A 14101-nucleotide genomic window follows, 5' to 3' on the forward strand; every position below is an offset into this window, starting at 1 on the left:
TATCCACAGATGTCCCCAACACTTCAGCTTTGGTACTGGAAGCTGCTCACTGGTTGTGCACAGGGCTTCCGGACTGGGACTGTATGAGCTGTGTCTTTCCTTATTTACCATGAAATCTATAATTTCCCGTGTTAAGTGAAAATTTCATCCTTTTGTTCCTTAATGATAGTCTCCAAGTTATCATCTTATTAAGACAATCATTTCCAAGATACTTCCTGAGTCTGCCTTTTATTGTTAATCAGCACAGAAGTTTCTAGCATCTGGACACAGCCCCTTCCGTTCAAATAACCCTCACATCCTTTCACTATAAAAACTGTCCCACACCTGCTCGACATTTACCAGTCTGAGCGATGGAGGACACAACTGGCTCCCCCTACACTTTGTGGTATCGGAGGGGCTGGGGTAGAGGGGACAACTATCCAGGAGCCTTTGGCGTCTGGTGGTTGGTCACAATTATATCAAGCCTGTGGTTTCTAGGCTTGGGCACTCGAGAGATGAAAAGCAAAACCACTGTGCCGTGCCTTGCTGCTGGGATGGGCAGGACTCAATCAAATACTACTTGTGACTCAACCAGGAGCCCATCAGACGTCAAGAGACCATTATGGTGAGCAAGTAGCACAGGGTGAGGAAATGGAAGAGAGACAGAGGGGCCGAACTGTTCATGGCCTGGGTAGAGAGGCGGATCTGAAGTAGGGCGGTAAGGAACAGGCTGATGTGACTGGCCTGTTGGCCACCCGCGTCTAGGGTAAGGTCCAGGCCTGGGCTGTTGCCAAGGGCAAAGCCTGGTTCGAGGCCCTTGAAGCACCCTAGGAGCCTGTGTTGATGTCTGTGGCTCCTATTGTTACCGAGGGTCGTGAAGAGACTTAACAGTTTGGGCTGCCACCTGGGGCCATGATGGTGTCCAAGGGCCACACTGCTACTGGGGCCATGCCCATCTGGGTGGCCTGCGCTGCCACCTGGGACCATAGTGACATCCAGGCCAGGGCTGCTGCCGAGGATTGTGTCTGGTTTTGTGATCTTGCCACAGCTGGGATTTATGTTGATGTTCGGTGGTCCATGTTGCCACCAAATGCTACACTGATGCCCGGGGTCTAAGCCACAGCTTGTGGCCACGATGGTGTCTGTGGGTTGTGCTGACACCAAGGCCATGCCAATTTGAGTTGCCAGTACTGTAACCTGGGGCCATGGTGTCACCTGAGTCAGGGCTGCTGCTGAGCGCCATGTCTGAGTCCGTGACCCTAGCGCAATCAGGATCTGTGTTGATGTCCGTGACTTCTGATGCCATTGAAGGCCATGCTGATGCCAGGGGTCTGGGCTACCACCTGGGGCCATTTGGGTGTCCAAGGGCCATGCTGCCACTGAGGGCCGTGCTGATCTGGGTGGCCTGCACTGCCACCCGGGACCGTGGTGACATCTGAGCCTCGGCCACTGCCTAGGACTACGTGGCTGCTGAGGGCCACATCCAGGTCCTATGGCCCTATGGCAGCCAGGATCTGAGCTGATGTCCATGGCTCCTTTTTACCACTGAGGGCCATGCGGATGACCAGGATCTGGTCAGCCACCTGAGACCACCTTAGTGTCTGAGGGTCATGCCGTTGTGGGGGCTATACTGAGCTGGGTAGTCTGTGCTGCCACCTGGGACCACTGCCTAGGACCATGGCTGGGTCCATGGCCTGGCAGCAGCCAGGGTCTGGGGTGATGTCTATGACTCCTATTATCACCAAGGGATCTTCAGATGCCCAGGGTCTGGTCAGCCATCTGGTGCCTTATTGGTGTCTGAGGGCTGTTCTGTCTCCATACTGGTCTGGATGGCCAGTGCTGCCACCATGGTCATGATGATAGCTGGGCCAGAGCTGTCGCCAAGTGACTGGGTCCATGGTCCTGCTACAGCTGGGGTCTGTGATGATGTCCATGGCCAGTGTTAGCACAGAGGCATCATAGAAACCACACATGTGGCGGAAATCTGAGGGCTGTGCTGAGCCAGCCCCGCCCTTTGCTGTCCTTGAGATGGATGGCCCTGCCCCTCGCTGGATACTGCTGCTGGAGGGCTGGCTCTGCCTCTCAGGGGAAAGCTGCCCCCTGCCCCTGCACTCCGGAAAGATGGCCCCATCCCTCATCACAGGTGTGCAACTCACCAGGGCAGCATATTAGAGCTGACCCTGTGGTCAGGGACACAGGTGAGATGTCCCTGAGGGAGTAAGAGCAACAGAGCTGACACTGTCCCTCCTCATCTGCCATGTGGTGGCATGGGTGAGAGAAAGATGCCCCTCCCCCCTTCACCCATCGCCACCCACAGCAGGTGAGAGAGCTGGCCCCGGGGTGACGAAAGTGGGAGAACTCAGTGGACCACACGCACTACAGCTTCCACGATGTTCTTTTTCTTTCCTTTTTAAAATTTTGTTTTGTTTGGGGGAGAGGTTGCATGGGCAAGGGGATGGGGAGATAAGTGGGGTCAGGATGCATGATGTGAAATCCACAAAAAATAAAAGTTGAGAGAGAGAGAGAAAAAAAATACTGTCCCACACCACTGCTGTTGAGCAGGCTGAGAAGCAACGGGCTGCATTTTAATAGATGCTCTTACATTTGGGTCTCTTATGCAGTAACACTTACACAACTTCCCTTTTTGTCTAACATTCCACATAAAGAATATGCTTTGCAGAATGTCAGAATCAAACAGCGTATCTTACCACAATGAAGTAATAAATATTAGGGCTTTGATATATAACTGGGCCTAATTTTAAAGAGTGGAATCAGTGTTTTGTACTGCTTACTTAATCATAGCCCAAGAGCACTTTCGATGTCCTCTTATGAATGTTCGTGCATCTCAGACTCATTTATTTGGATGGCCATGCTTTCATGGCAAATCAGAGTGGGAGTTTCCTGTTGGCATTTGTCAGATTAGCTTGTCAGACGAGCTGCAAATGTGTAAAACACAGAATCCTCACAGCAAGAGAACATAATTTCCCTGAGATGATCTGCAGCGCTGGGATCTCCTGCCTCTGTAAATCTTAGCATGCTGGCACTTCTGTAGAACTCCCGCCAGAAAGAATAGAAGGCGTGGGTCATTTGCTTTTTAAAAATGACTTCTTTCGTTTTTGAGATAATATTATAATTACATCACCACCTCCCTCCCTTTCTTCCCTCCTAAACCTCCTTTTTTCATTAATTGTTGTTGCATACATATATGTCTATATCTATCTATCTATCTGTCTGTCTATCTATCTATCTATCTATCTATCTATCTATCTATCTATCTATCATCTATCTACCTACCTACCTACTACCTACCTACCTACCTACCTACCTATCTATTCCCGAGTGCATAACTATAACCTGATCAGTCTCTCTAATGTTATTTATATGTATGCTTTCAAGGCTGATCATTTGCTATTGGCCCTAGTTGTTTCTTTGTGTAGGGTTGAGGCATCCTGGGGTACCCCTGCCATGTTAGCATGTTCACTGTTGTCCTTATTTAGCTCATGTTTAGGCAGCCATGTTGTAAGACTTTATGAGTGTGATTTCCCACATTCTTAAGGAACACAAACTTAAGGGAGCCAGCTCCCTGATCCTCTGGCTCTTACAACCTTTCTGCCTCTTCTGCAATGTGACAGGCCTTAGGTACAGGGGCTGTTTACTGTACAGTGGTTTCAAATATATAACATTGTAGAATTATGTAAAAATATGTATTATTATAAGAATACTGGACAAAGATCTCAAGATAATTTTCATATCTCTTGCAAACTCATGCTACATAACTTTTTCTTTTCTTTTTTTTTCTGTTTCTGTTTTTTCAGGACAAGGTTTCTTTGTGTAACAGTCCTAGCTGTCCTGGAACTCACTTTGTAGACCGGGCTGGCCTTCTACTCACAGAGATCAGCCTGCCTCTGCCTCCCGAGTGCTGGGATTAAAGGTGTGTGGCACCATTGCCGGGCTTAAATTTTATTTATTTGTGTGTTCCCAAACATGTAGGGTGGCCAGAGACCAACTTTCAGGAGCTGGTTTTCTTCCACTGCGTGGGATCTGGGAGTTGAACTCAGGTTATCAGGCTTGGTTGCAGGTACCTTTATTCACTGAGTCATCTTGCAGTGGTCTTATTTCTAATAATTCCAATACATGGTGTTTGGGCTTCCAACCTTGGACCTTCTGAATTTGGGTATGGCGTGGTCATTATAACCTGTCACACTTTGTAGACATTGTCTCTACTCCTCTTTCATTCAGTGGAAAATGATGAGCATCACTATTTAGCACATAGAGATGATACTTAATAATTTATGATATTTAAACCAAATTAGCAATATGTTGACCGAAATACAATTAAAGATCACAGCAACTTGTTTTTTTCCTAAAACTCACAAGCTAGAACCAGCTTTTAGATTCTATGATCCAGGACAAAGGAAGTAATAATGCTTTTTACCTTATGCTGAATGGCATAAGAATGCATTCACACTAATATTCTTGCTGGGTAGGACTGCATGAGATTTTTTTTTTTACAAGAAGCAGCCACAGGGCCTGATGATTACAAAGCTCCAGTGGGTAATGGAAAAAGCACAGAGTCCCTGACGGGATGTGGATGGCTGCATTGTAGGCATGTAATGTAGAAACTTCTCCACGCTGAGACTGCATACTCGGGGTGGTCAATGCTGTGGTAAAGTTTGTAAAATAAACATATCAACTAAACAGCTTTCATTATTATATCCACAGGGAGTCTCGGTATGAAAGCTTTTCAGATCAAGGATAATTTCAGTGCAGATTCCAAAGGCCTGAACATGGGAGACCAACCACGCAATGAGAAAGTTCTTAAAGAGAAATGTGAGCTTTGGAACCTATGAAGTTTTACATGTACTTTACTTAAACATGAATTATTGAATGATATTTTCATTTCATAAAAATAAATATTTCATGTGGAAAAGTTGGTCTGTCTTCAGAAACTTTCGAATCTGTCTTTCCTCCCTGTCAATTATGGTGCATTTTAAGTGAAGAGAATGTAGCCTATGTCCTCATGTCTGCCTCCACTTAGCCGACGATAAGTTTTTAAATATTTGCAATTTTGTTCTTACCTCCCTTCAGTCATCTCCTGATACTGAATGCAGTTTTCTCTATTTCAGGTGAGCCAAAAGCACCACGGATCTTAAGGTTCTCGAGGAGAGTTACAAGTGTATCCAGTAGGCAGTGGAGATGGCACAGTGGTGAAGGTATTTGCCACCTAGCTTGACAACTTGAGTTCAATTCTTTGGACCCACATGGTGGAAGGAGAGAACTCACGCCTATAAGCGGTCTTCTGACCTCCACGTGTATGCCTATGGCATTCATATTCCACTCCCACAGTAAATGAAATGTTAAAAAGAAGAGTCATACTAAGCATGGCATGGCTTCTTTCTTAAGATGTCTAAAAAAAAAAACCCAAACAAACAAAAACCAAAAGCATTTCCTCACTGAGCATGCAGGGCAATTCCTGCTTAGTTCGTTTTATTGTCTGACTTGCGGCTGCACTTTTCTGGCCTTTTTGCATTTGCAAACACTAAAAAGTTGTAGAACTAAAACAAAAGAAAATTGCGCACACACATTCATGAACCCACATTCACGCACATCTGCTCATACATATTCACACATACATGCACACATTCACAGACACAGTCACATGCACGTAGTCACGCACATAATCGCACTCAGAGTAGCATCTACAGACATTCACATGCACACTCACACATATATACACACTCACAAAACACACATATACAGCCCATACTTACAAATACACTTATATGCACCCAGTCAAACACATTCGCACTAACACATACTAACACTCATATACCCATTGATGCATGCAGACACATATACTCACAAGCACACTCACATATACAATCACACACACAAACACACAGTCACAAACAGACATAGTCACACACATTCAAATACACTTACATACACTTACACACTCATGTACCCAGTCACATGCATAGTCACATGCTCAGACTCACATAAACACACAGTTAAATACATACACTCACATACACACACACACACACACACACACTCACATACATACACTCAGAGTCTCTACGCATTACATAGACTACAAATCTAGCTCTAAGTTGAAGGCAAATGTAAGTGGACCTACCAAAAATCAAAAGGAAGAAACTCCACGGAGAAAAAGAAAAGATTCCAGGGGTCTAGTCAATGGCTCAGTTGTGCAGAATGTGTTTACTATGCTTGTGGCCTTGAGTTTAATTTCCTGCACCATCAAAGCCAGCTAACCAAACAACAACCAAACAAAAACCCAACCAATCAAAACCAAACAACAAACAAATAAAAACCCAACCAACCAAAACCAAACAAAAAATACACACACACACACACACACACACACACACACACACACACACACACACACGGGGGGGGGGGGAGAGAGCGAGAGAGAGAGAGAGAGAGAGTCTAATGGAATAACTAGGGTTTTGTAAAACCTAAGCTGAATTCAGTTGATGCTTGTATTATCTGTATGAATGAATTCACATTTTCTCCATTTACAAAAATACACACAAGCAAATATAGTTTAAATAGTCTGTGAACGATGTATGTATATTTCTGTATTATTATGTATATATTTTGCAGATTTAAGTTCAAACTTTTACAGTGAGATGTTGCAGTTGATTTCAAAAGGGGCAATCATCTGCCGCCACGCACAATGTCTCAATACAGGAATAAGAGCAGTAATTTAGTGAAAACAAAATTCTAGCACTTGGCTTCTAATAAGCATCTTGGGAAAGGTATCCAGGAAGCATAAACAAATGTAAAGTGGTTGTAAATATATTCCTGAAGGTTTATGTTTTTAAATTTCCCAAGTATATAACTAGCGGGCACATGCAATCGGCAACTATTATGCTAGAAAAATATTTAGTCAGCATTTTTCAAAACCTTCAAATTTTAGGCAATGTTTTTATTTATAAATGCTGCAATGACTGACAATACATTACAAATAACAAGGATGAGTTGCTTCAAATGAGTCAGTCTCTATCTTTCTTTTTAATGTAACAAACACTGAAATAGATGAGTTCATCACATATACACATGCAAACACTCACACACACAGAAACACACACACACACACAACTAAAAATTGAATAAATAAATGAGTTTACTTTAGAGAAGGGTTGGGAACGCATCTAGCTCAGTTGGCCTAGCGTGCATGAAGCCATGGGTTCAGTCTCTAGCACCATATGAACATGGTGACACACATCTATAAATCCAGACAGATGATCTTCAAGGCAAGCTGGCCAACTAGACTAGCTGAATCAGAGCTCTAGGTGCATCAAGATACCTGGTCTGAGTAAATGAAGTGGACTGTAATCAAGGGAGACACACGGACAACAACTTCCTTTTAAGGCCTTGGGCCATGAACTACTGCATTTGGCTCAGTTCTCAGACTGGAGCTGCCTCGTTGGTGACTCTCCTATGCTTTTCTGCTCTGGAGACTGCACTGCTTTGGATTCTCATGAGCATCCACACTGCTCCTCCATCCTTGCCTTCCTGTCTCTGTTCCTCAGCTTTTTGTTTTTGTTCTTGTCGTAAGTCAATAACTGATGTTCATGCCCATAGCTAGAGAACCTCCAGTATATATAGCAGCCAATGTGGTGGAGGATATCCACAACACTTTGCTGGTGGTGGCATTGGATAAGCTTTCTACTTCCTTTAAGAAGGTGGTGGTGGGTCTGAGAAATGCATAAGAGAAACAGATAGATGCAAAGTTCCAAGGAACTGGGTGCCCCAGGCTCTGGAGTTCAGACCTACTGCTTCTTCAATTGCCACTGGCTTGTAGGTATGTGTGAGTTCCCAAACACTGAGAACAATTGATTCTTGCTACATTCATTTCCTGTCTCTCTGTCCTTCATTTCTTCATGGCCAGTGTCTTGAAAACTTGTTTCATTGGGGGAGTATTAAATAATTTTTTTTAGTTGTTTCAGACAGTGGATTACTTCATCTTTGCTCAAAGCAGAGGATTCCAAATACTAGCTTCTCCACACTACATTCTTTATTTAAAGAGAATAAGAAGTAATATTTTAAAAATGCGACTAAAGAATGCAATATTTATGTTTACACAGAGACTTTATCCTGAGGTATAACATTAATAGTTTGAACTCTCCTTTAATTTGTCCTTATATTGAAATGATTATTATTTAATATATGTTAAGCCTCCAAGATATGGATGCCATAACTCTACTGTAATTAATCAAAATCTTGCCTGGAGAACTTGAGATCTAATGGCATGAAAAATACACGGTATTGGAGCTCAAATGTAGAGCTGAAGTAAAAGTGAGCAGTGAAGGCTGGTGTGGAAATGTGCTATGCTGAAATGTCAACCTTCCATTTTGAAGCACTTTAAATGGGAAAGTCAAGCTATAGAGGTTTAATGGAAGGAGTAACCATTGAGAACAATAAGAGGAGAGGAGATAAATTATGTAGTGCTCCATAATTAGGATACTATCAGATGACCACACAGAGATGGGACAAAGAGGAACTCTGTATCACAACCTCCTGAAGTAGGTGGGCAAGTATTTCCTCAGTTTTAAAGATGAGAACGATAGAGTCTAGGGAGAAAAGTAGTGAACTCTTCAAAGACTTGCCCTGACATCTTGAGTGAAGCTGGCACACTCAATTGTTCATTTCTTTAAAGTTTTTTGTTAGTGCTTTGAGAATTTCATACAATGTGTTTTAGTCATAATTAACCCCGTCCCCCACTCTTCCCAGATCCACTCTTTTCTATCCATGCAACTTTGTGCCTTTCCCCATCATTAAGGACAATTTGTGATGCCCAAACGTTCTTGGGTGTATGGCCTTCCACTTGAATATAGTCAGCTTATCAGTGGCTACTCATATAGAAAATTGACTTTCCTCCCAGGAGCTATCAATTTCTAATAGCTCCTTGACAGGAGATGGGACTTTGTGCCAAACACCCCTCTATATGCAGGAATTTAGTCTGCTTTGAGCTTTTGCAGGTCTTGCATACAGTGTCATAACAGCTGGGAGTTCAGATGTGCAACTACCTTGCTGTGTCTAGAAGATATAGTTTTCATTAGTCGTCTATGGCTCCCAGATCTTACATTCTTTTGACCCCTCTTCCTCAATGATCTTTGGGCCTTTGAAGGAAGTAGTGAGGTAGAGAATTTTGTAGTCTCTTATTTGCTATACTTTGGCCAGTTGTGGGTCTTTGTGCTAATCACAGTCTATTGCAAATAGAAGCTTCTCTGATGAAGGTTAAAAGATGTATTAATCTATGGGAATAATGATGAGTTATTAGGATTTGGTTTAATACCATGTCCATTTAGCAAAATAGTAATAGCAGGTTCTCCCCTAGGTAGGGCCTGTGATATGTCTTGCTATAGGCTTTTGGCCTGATAATGGTGCCAGGTATGGGTTTCATCCTGTAGAGCACGACTCAAATCCAATAAGAAGGTGATTGGTTACTCCCATGATGTTAATGCCATTGTTACACCATTGGCATATCTTGCCAGGCAGGTCATTATTGTAACTCACAGAGTTCAGAGCCTTTCTTGCATGGCTACTTTCTTTTTTCTTTATCTGCACATCCACATACACCCACATGGGTATAATTCATGCTTACTTTTCTCTTCTATCAGTATGCATAGCACCTTTTAGCACTATGAAAGCTATTACAGGGATGAAGCTTCAGGGTGAATACTAGCTTGATTTCATCATGTTTTATGACTTAAATAAGTGGTGTCTTCAGCAATAGGGTTCTTACTGTCAATTCTGGACAATGATTAATAGTGTTGACAATAGCCTGTAATGTTTGCAGGTCTATGGGCTCTCACTGGCCAACAACTCCAAAAGAAGTAACCTATTCCTGGTCCTAGGCCTTTTATTTGCTAATCTCCAGTATCTAGCAGGGACATTGTTTTCATTGTAGGGTAGCTCCATCTTAATTCTCACTCTCTCTTACAGATGTATGTATGGAGGCTTCTACAGCAATAGGCTTCTGTCTTAGGGTTTCCATTGCTGTGAAGAGACACCATGATCACAGCAACTATTATAAAGGAAAATATTTAATTGGGGTGGCTTACAGTTCTGAGGTTTAGTCCATTATCATCATGGCAGGATATGGTGGTGTGCAGACAGACAATGGTGCTAGAGAAGGAGCTGAGAGTCCTGATCTGCGGGCAACAGGAAGTAAACTGTCACACTGGGTGTAGCTTGAGTATAGGAGACCTCAAAGACCAACCCCACAGTGAAACACTTCCTTCAACAATGCCATACCCACTCCAGACATGCCTCCTAAGAGAGCCACTTCCTTTGGGAGCCATTTACTTTAAAACCACCACAAGAGGTTTTTTTCATCCATTATCATGGCAGGAATCAAGGCAGAAGTGCTGGAGCAGAAGATGAGAGTTCTACATCTGGAATGGCAGGCAACAGGAAGAGAGAATGACACTGGGCCTGGCTTGAGCATCAGAAACCTTAAAGCCCACCCCTCATGACACACTTCCTTCAACAAGGCCACATCTACTCCAACAAGGCCACACCTCCTAATAGTGCCACTCCCTATGAGGCTGTGGGGGCCAGTTACATTCAAATCACCACAGTTTCCAGATGACTTTTTTGAAAAGCCTTTAGTCTTACTTTTTCCCATATTCTCTCTTCTATCCTGTGATCCCCTCCCCCATCCTAATTTGACCCTTTCTTTTCCATTATCCCCCTCTATACCAGTTTATTTTGTCACCTTTCTCTTGTGATGCCTCTGCTTGGCCCTTTTAAAATTTCCTGATCTCTGTGGGGCATTCCAAATGAGCAAACATACTGGAAAATTCAAAGCTAATTGCATCTTTCTTACATAATTGTGAGGACATACTAAGCCCCAATGACGAGCTGACATAATTGTCTAGCTTCCTTATTTCAGTAGGTATAGATTTATCATCCAGGGAAAGACAGCTTTGGAAGGGTTTAATTTGATGTGGAGGTGCTGGGTGACTCTGTCGGGGTGGTTTAAGAGTTTATGCAGATTTATATTTTGAACTGTATAACAATTTGGTAGTTTTAACAGCACCACAGAACCATGCTGGACCCCTTGCCTTTTGAACTGCTCAGCAGAGCTTTGTGCATGTTGTAAGTGATGAGTGAATCATTTTGGAAAAATTAAGGATGTTCTGAATTGTAGAAGAATTAGAGCTAAAACACACCACTTATTTTAAACTGGAAACAACACTGCCTTTATTTCTTGTGACTTTGTATTTCTTTAAGTGAGATTTGTAAAGCAAGGCAGGAGTCAGTCTCCTGACCTAACGCTTTCAGGGTGGAAGGGATGATGAAGGATTTATTGTATTTATTGTATTGCACACTTTCCTTTCTTCCATGGCTGCTTTCTCTTTTCTTCATCTGCACATCCACTTCACAAGCCATTCTTTCCACCACCTCCATCACTGTCCACACTGGAAGAACAATGACCTCACTTGCCTCTGGCAAGTGGCCTCTCTGCTTCCATCCTTGTTCTTCGACCTTCTGGTGTCTATATAGTAGCCATGGTGGCTTAAAATGTATTTGATCATTCTCCGGTTAAAATTTTTCTGCATGTTTTGTTTTTTTAACTGAAAGCAGATCCTTGCTTATTGGTGGCCCGAGTTCTTAGATTCTGCTTTGGTAGTTGTGATTGTCAATCTTTGCTTGGAATGCCTTGTTGTATTGTATCCAAAAGTGACCCACATTATGATGTGCCTAGTAGGGCAAACATGAAACTCTCCATGGACTTTCCTGAAAAATCACACACATTTGGATACTTAACTTAAATGGGTTGGTAAAAGTGTTAGGCATGGTGATTTCTAATTGCAAAGCTTTTGGAAATAAGATAGTTTGGAAAGTGACCGTTTGTTAATTGAAGAGAAATATTTCCGTGTCTCATGCTGTCTTGTGAGGCGGCCATTTCTGATGGAGACAGCAGCCACCCAGGGTCTGTGTTGATACAATAAGCACACGCCATTCATTTTATCTCCCTTAGTATGTTGTCACCTCGACAAGCAGAGTTTTCTAGCTCGAGTGAGCATCCTCAGGACTGGAACACCTGACCTTCCCTCCAAGGTCAATTGCAGTTCAGTCGTCGGGGACGAAGCTATTACACCTGTGCTGCACCATTTGTGTTCTGCCCTGATCCGTTTTGTGCTGTTAATGTGGGCTCTGCTAGTCTGTCAGACAAAGAGGCTACATTCAGGGAGACAGACATGAAAAATGACTCCGGGAGAAACGGGATTTTTCTAACAAAGAGATACATCAATGTAAGAACTTATTAAAAACATACCATTTATAATGCACCAATTGTGCTCGTTGCCATGACCATCATTGTTATTCTAAGCTACTTTCCCAGGCTTTCAGAGTCGACCAGTGTCCTCAGACAGCCCCTGTTGTAAAAGATGGATTTTTCTCTTTATATTGCTACTGTAGTGTTTGTTCCTCTGCTTAGTTCAAAGGGCTGCACTTCTGTTCATCCCTGTTTGCACCAATTTCCCTTTTAGCTCGTCTCTTCTAAGGTGGTTAGAGGAGTAATTTTTCCCCCTTTTTCAAAGTAAGATACATAAAAATTACCTTTCTGCTTTGAGGAATTTAAAACATCCATACAAATATGGTTTTCTCTTCTTTAAAATGAGCCCTATAAGACCTCTGTAACAATCAATTTTGCTTTCAATAAAAACACTTTGACAGTTTGTGTTATCATATGTAAGTGTACCGTGCATTTATATAATATCAACAAGAGGATAGATTCTTCCTCAGTGGATGTTTATGGGTCGATGCACAGTCTTTTAAAAATATTTTCCTTCTTTTTATGGATAGAAATAGCCACTGAGACACTTGAATCAACTCAACCAGCGTGCTGCTAGTTATGGAGACGGAGTACTGCAGCGACTGACCACACCAGTCTCTCTTCATCAGGAGTGGTGTTGTTGAACTTGAAAGGAGTGTCTGTGCGAGTGTCACATGACAGGCTCTAAGGAAGACATTGTGCAGGAGAAAGCACTGTGCAAACTTTAAATCGTTAAAGCCATTTTTTCATTTTTAATGGAAACGTTTTGAAATATACTTTTCTTTGGTTTCTCCCCGTGCTCCTCTCTGTCTTCCTATTAACTCCTCGCTTGCACTCTTCCAACTCCAGTATCTTTAAATCACACAATCCCAGTATTTTTTCATGGTTGAATTAAACTCCATTGCATATATGGACCACATTTTCTTGATCAATTCGTTTGCTGATGGACATCTAGGCTGGCTCCATTTCCTTGCTATCGTGAATAGAGCAGTTCTAAACACAGATGTTTAGGTAGTTCTGTGGCAGGATACGGAGCCCTCTGGGTAGATGCCCAGAAGTGTTATAGCTGGGTTACAAGATGGTTCTATTTTTAGTCTTCAACAAATCTTTTTAGATGATTTCCATGATGACTGTACTAGTTGACACTGACACCAAAAATGAAAAAAGGTCATGCTTTCTCCATGTCTTCACCAGCCTTTGTTGGCATTTACTTTCTTGATTCTGACTGAGGACAGATGGAATCCCAAAGTAGTTTTAAATTGCTTTTCCCTGATGGCTAATGATGTTGAACACTTTCAAAAATATTTATTGACCATTTCTGTTTCTTCTTGGGAACTGTCCGTCAGTTTATTGGCCTATTTATTGACGGAAAGTTTTGTCTTTTGTTGTTCAGTTTTTACAGTTCCTTATATATTATAGGCATTAACTCCATTCTGAAGTATGGCTGGCAAAGACTTTCTCCTATTCTTGAGGCTGTCTATTCAGTCTGTTGATAGTAATCCTTGCTATGCAGAAAACCTTTTAATTCATAAAATCCTATTTATCAATCTAGAGGTTGTTTTCTGTGATATACTGAGAAATTTTTTTCCAGTTCCTATCTTCTGAAACACTTCCCCTATGCTTTGCCTTAGTGTGTTCAGCATTTTCCATTTAAAATTAAGGGCTTTGATCCACTTTAAATTGATTTTTATGGAAAGTGAGAGGTTTGGATCTAATCTCCTTATTCTGTAGTGTGCATCCAGTTTTGTCAGCACCATTTGTTGGGTGGGCTCTTTTTTCCCCCAGTGTATATTTTGATGCCTG

General features: G+C 42.4%; 1 long non-coding RNA gene across 1 annotated transcript; it reads left to right on the forward strand.

Moving 5' to 3' along the window:
- Positions 1 to 2004: 2004 nt before the first annotated feature.
- On the forward strand, positions 2005 to 4912 carry LOC131926729 (uncharacterized). Its single transcript, XR_009383555.1, has 3 exons — positions 2005 to 2299; positions 3970 to 4057; positions 4702 to 4912. It is a non-coding gene; the product is annotated as an uncharacterized LOC131926729 (long non-coding RNA).
- The last annotated feature ends 9189 nt before the right edge of the window (positions 4913 to 14101 follow it).

This window comes from Peromyscus eremicus, chromosome 16_21 (genome assembly GCF_949786415.1).
Source record: "Peromyscus eremicus chromosome 16_21, PerEre_H2_v1, whole genome shotgun sequence".
Classification (NCBI taxonomy): Eukaryota; Metazoa; Chordata; class Mammalia; order Rodentia; family Cricetidae; genus Peromyscus; species Peromyscus eremicus.